General features: G+C 42.0%; 1 protein-coding gene across 1 annotated transcript in view; it reads right to left on the bottom strand.

The window, feature by feature from the left end:
* MSN (moesin) overlaps positions 1–5,317 on the bottom strand; it is a 91,001-nt gene that overhangs the window by 44,106 nt on the left and 41,578 nt on the right. The window lies entirely within an intron of this gene.

Below are 5,317 nucleotides of genomic sequence, written 5' to 3'. Positions count from 1 at the left end.
AATTTGGGCACACACGCACGTGTTCCCAGAGTGAGTTTTAAGCTGCCTGGTCCAGGACTTGAACCACAGTTGACTACATGGGAGTCCAGTGACAAAACCACTGTGCCACCTGATGGTCCCCAAAGATTATTTTTTTAATTGCCAGAGGGTGCTTGCATTTGCCAGAGAGATAGACAGAGAAAGAGGGAAAAAGCATACACAATTTCGTGTCTCACTGAATGGGACATGGTTATGTCACAATCCCTTCTCCTTCATCTTTCCATCCTGTCAGAATCTGGGGTATACACACACATGTTCTCAGCATGTTTTTTTTTTTTTAAGAGGTTTTTTCACTATAGGGCGCATGAGCTCACCAGACAGACACAGAGAGAGACATAGAGACAGAAAGCGAGAAATCATTCCCCAGGGGGGATGGTCACACTGCAATCCCTTCTCCTCCATTCTCCTCTCGGGATCTTGGGCACGCACACACACGCGCCCAGAGTGAGTTTTAAGCCACCGGGTCGGGGACGCAAACCGCGGTGACTACATGGGAGTCCAGCGACACAGCCATTACGCTAACTGCTGGTTCCCTCAGCATGGTTTTCAAGCAGCTGCCAGACCCAGAACTCAAACTGCACTGTTGACCACAGGGGATCTGGGTCCCTTAACCACTAAGAGATGAACTGGCTCTAATGTTTTAAGTGTTAGACATTTTATTAAAGTAATCTTTATGATACAGCCACTGGATGTCTTGTCATACAAAAATATGCATGAAGACTATTTCATGTATAAAGAAAATATTTTTATAATACTGAGAAAGTATAAATAACATTTCATAAGTACATGAACTTGCCCTTATAAAGAGCATACACAGAGAAATAACTTTCCAGAATTATGTCTAAGTGTTAGTCAGACTTGATTTTTGGGTGGTGATCTTTTTTTAATTCATGCTAGAGCACATGTGTGCACACATGAGAGAGAAAGAGAGAGAAGAGTATCTTCCACAGGGTCTGGTCATACTAGTTTCCCTTTCCTCCAGTCCTCCAGCCTATCAGATCCCAGGCACTTATGCTCATGCCCAGCATGTTTCAGACTGGCCAGCCATGCTATGTGGAATCCAGTTTCTCCTGAGCAGCACATTAATGTTGCATCATGGAGCTGACCCCTGGATGGTGATCTTATAAGTACTTTCTCCTTTCCTTAAAAATAATCTAATTTACATTTCCTTGGATAGTCGCACATTACTTATACTATTAGGGGAAAAACTGAAAATTGAGTTGTCAAAGATGCAAATTTCCATGGAGTGGCTAAGACATTAAGCCTTATCAGTCTTTGAACCTTTGGGCCTATTTGACCCCTTCAGGGAACAACCGCCCCCCAACACACACACACACACACACACACACACACACACACACAAACACACATACAGCCTTTTTGCCAGCTAAATAATTCTGAGGAGGACCAGTCCAGGGGAACAACTTTGTAAATATATCTCACCAGGGAGTCAGGGAGGAAATCTATTTCAGGATTGACAATGGAACAGGAAAATCCCTGAAGGCAGGAACATAAAAAGGCAAGTGCCCCAGTAGGAGTAAGGCAAGGTTATCTACTTTGATTTGGTGTCGACCCTAGGCTTCCTGACAATCCAGTGACCACTGTAGAATGGGCCCTTATAAAGTATGGGAAATGGGGTTCCATGAGCTGGGATTTGGGGAGCACCATGCTATGTTTAGCCTCATCTCATCCTTGATCTGGGCCAGGGGTGACCTCAAAACACCAATGACTAAGGAGACAGAAAAGAGAGGAAAGAGGATATCTTACTTAGAATTACCTCTTTAGTAGCCAAGACTCCACTGGGTATTCACAAGATTTCCACTAAATGACCAGGTACTAAGTGAAGGGATATGAGAAATAGATACAGAATAGCATATAAATTCAGAGATGGGGACACTTTATATCTTGACCTGTTATAACTTGGACCATTCTTATTTTTCCCTTTTATTATTATTATCATTATTTATACATTCAATTGCTATACATCATTTAGATTGTAAAGAGATTTTACCCAGCATGATATACACCTCAGTTCAGTTGAGAATACTATACACATCTTCATCAAAAGATAATAAACCATATCTGTGTCCCACAAATATCTTACCTCTCCATTTTCCCCACTAATTTCCTTTCCTGTGCTCTTCCCCTCCCACACTCTCCTTCTATTTTGTCTCTAGTGTGCATAACAATTTTTAATGCTTTTATGTCCTCCAGTCTTTCAATCTCTACCATAAAGTGCAGACAGTCGGTATATGTTAAGTGAAGACATACAATGTCTCTCTTTCATAGCCTGACTTCCTTCACTCAGCAATAAATCTTCCACATTTGTCCATTTTCTATCAAATTCCAGGGCCTTTTTTTTTTTTTTGAGAGGTTTTTGCTATAGGGCGTGTGCACTCGCCAGAAAGACAGAGAGAGACAGAGAGATAGAAAGCGAGAAATCACCCCCCAGGAAGGATGGTCACGTCACAATCCCTTCTCCTCCATTCTCCTCTCGGGATCCTGGGCATGCACGTACACGCGCCCGGCGTGAGTTTTAAGCCACCAGGTCTGGGACGCGAACCGCAGTCAACTACATGGCAGTCCAGCGACATAGTCATTACGCTAACTGCTGGTCCCCCTTGTTGTTTGTTTATGGCTGAATAATATTCCATGGAGTATATGTGCCACACTTTTTCAATCCATTCATCCATTTATGGATATTTCGGTTGGTTCCATGTCTTAGTAATTGTGAATAGCATATACATACAGAGATGGGGACACTTTATATCTTGACCTGTTATGCCATGAACCATTCTTGTCAATTTGCTGATATCTATAAACCCCTTCTCATAATATTTGTAAACTCATGAAATAAAGTAGATACAAGAAGATCAATCATATTGAGATAGCAAAATTTAATAATTTGCTTATTACCTAGCATTGGGTCTCATTAGTTAGTGATTATTAGTGTAACCTCAAATTTTTATTGGACATAAATTATATTTTGAGAAATCTATAATAACTCAATTGTGATATGGAAATAGCTTAGATTTCCATTAGTGACAAAGTCACAGGTAACACTACTACCGTTGCCTTTTTTTAAAAAAAAAATTTTTTGCCTACATTCATAATCAAAAGAGAGGCTAAATTGTAAGTGAAAACAAATATGTAATTCTCCTCCATCCAAATTCATAGCTCCTTCCCATTTAAAATCCTATTCATAGACCCCCACGGAAGTACAAAAACTCTACATTAAGGAACGTCATATAAGTTTATTTTGATTCACCCAATACTAATGAAACACAATGTTTAAGGAACTATGATTGGAGTAGAACTGCAGAGCCAGTCCCTGACCTCAAGGCACTAACCAAATAATAGGAAAATTATAATGAAAGGGAGACTCTGATAAGTGCCCTAGCAGAACTTAGGAAACCTTTTGTGAAAATAAGGAGCCACAGTTCAAGGTGGTCTTTGCGCTAATATCAATGGACAAGCTGGATTTTGGAAAAGAGACACTGTGGATAGGGAGAAAAGCACCCAAATGTTCCAAGTAGAATAAATCAATGTGTGTGATGGCCCAGAAAGAGGCAGAGATGCACGTGGCGTATTTAGAAGCAAATGTATAGGCTGACTCCAGGGTGAATGAGGCCTTTGGAGTGCAAAGTAAGTGCGAGAGAGGCTGGGAAGAGGGTGGAGGCCTTTGAACAAGGTGGGCCTTACTCCTATAGGCAGTGGCCAGCCAGCCTAGAGGTTCAGAGCAGGGTGAGGCAGAAGGAGAGCTGGGCTTTTTAAAAGAAAGCGCCCAGAGAGGAAAATTAAGGACAGGTGTGAGAGTCTAGTGCAACCTTTCACAGCCTAGAAGTTCCACTTAACTCACACTATTGAGAAGAATTTTCAAAGGATAAAAGCCAGCATCTCTCATAGATAACATCAGTTGCAGGTAACATCAATCACATCAATTTCAGGTAATGTCAATCACATCTTCAGGGCACCATTCAAGGGCAGGAGCCAGTGCTGGTCCATAGCAGGTACTCAAAACATTTGTTAAAGAAGTGTTTCTTAAATAAATCAATTGTTAGAGAAAGTCCTGAGTTAGGAATAAACATCAGAGAAGCTATGGCATGGTCAATGTTAACCATGCTTCCTCCTTCCTTGATAGAGCATTGCTCCAAATCAAGGCTCTTAAAAATCTAAGTATTTCCAGCTGAAACTCAACCATAACTGGTTTCTCTTGAATCCTTGCTCAGGGTTTCTACCATCCCACTGTGGCTGCTTCTATAGGGAGAGCAGCCTGAAGTGTCCTGAGCTTCATTGTAGAAACAAACAATCTCGGTTTGAAAAACAATTAGAAACAAAAACTAATGCAGAGGAACTTCCATCTTTTTCACCACTAAACACAGAAAAAATAATGCAAATCATGAAGATAAGGGCATGGGGGTGTGCTTTCCTGTTCTCTGTGTGTCAAAGGTGGGGGGTGACAAAAATAATGTCACTGGGGCCTGCAGATGATAGGTAGGGCAGAAGTCCTATTTAAAGAAGGTCCTTTAGTTATCTCTTAAATAAATCTGGGGCCCAAGTATACAAACTGACTGTAGGCTCAGACCCACTGACTCAGAAGGTGCACTGGATGCTCATCCTTAGTGAACACTCACTGCCCTCCTTTTGGGCCTGGCTTCTTCTCTTTCACTGAAGAAAAGAGAGTGATCTAATTTGGGAAACAAGAACTTGAAAAGGAAGCTTCCAAAGTGAGCAGAATGTTCCCAGGCATCCCCTCAGCTTGGGAGGAGTAGAAGAGCTGACCTGGGTAGGTAGCATTTCAAGACATAGTCCTCAGCAGAGAACTGTTTATACAGCTAAATCCCTGCCTGAGCCAGGCCCTGAAGACCTAGGCACAGCCTAAGCTCAGAAATTATCCCTGGATAGGGATATCCCTGGAGAACATGAAGGCTTCAAGGAACACAAAAATTACTAGGTGTATATTGCAGAGAGCGGTGTCATCCTCTCACACACACTAGCCCTCCCACTCCTAGCCGAAGAACAGTAAACTCACTGTTATTTATTAAACAGCTGAACACAGATGCTTCCACACCAAGCCCTCCACTAAGTACTAACAACGTCTTCTTGGTGGTTCACTGTCCAAAGCCTTCCACAAACTGGGATCTCTCTCATGTCCCCAACTGGTTGGCCCAAGATATAAAAATAACCAGGTCAAGATATGACTTTTGCCTTGGCAGAAGCTGCTGGAGTAGTTTGGTCTCTGGGCTGTCAGCTTCAAACAGGATACCCTGTCTTTCCC

Source organism: Tupaia chinensis, unplaced genomic scaffold (genome assembly GCF_000334495.1).
Source record: "Tupaia chinensis unplaced genomic scaffold, TupChi_1.0 Scaffold138260_1, whole genome shotgun sequence".
Classification (NCBI taxonomy): domain Eukaryota; kingdom Metazoa; phylum Chordata; class Mammalia; order Scandentia; family Tupaiidae; genus Tupaia; species Tupaia belangeri.
The sequence above is the reverse complement of the archived record's forward strand: the minus strand, read 5'-3'. Positions and strand labels throughout refer to the sequence as shown.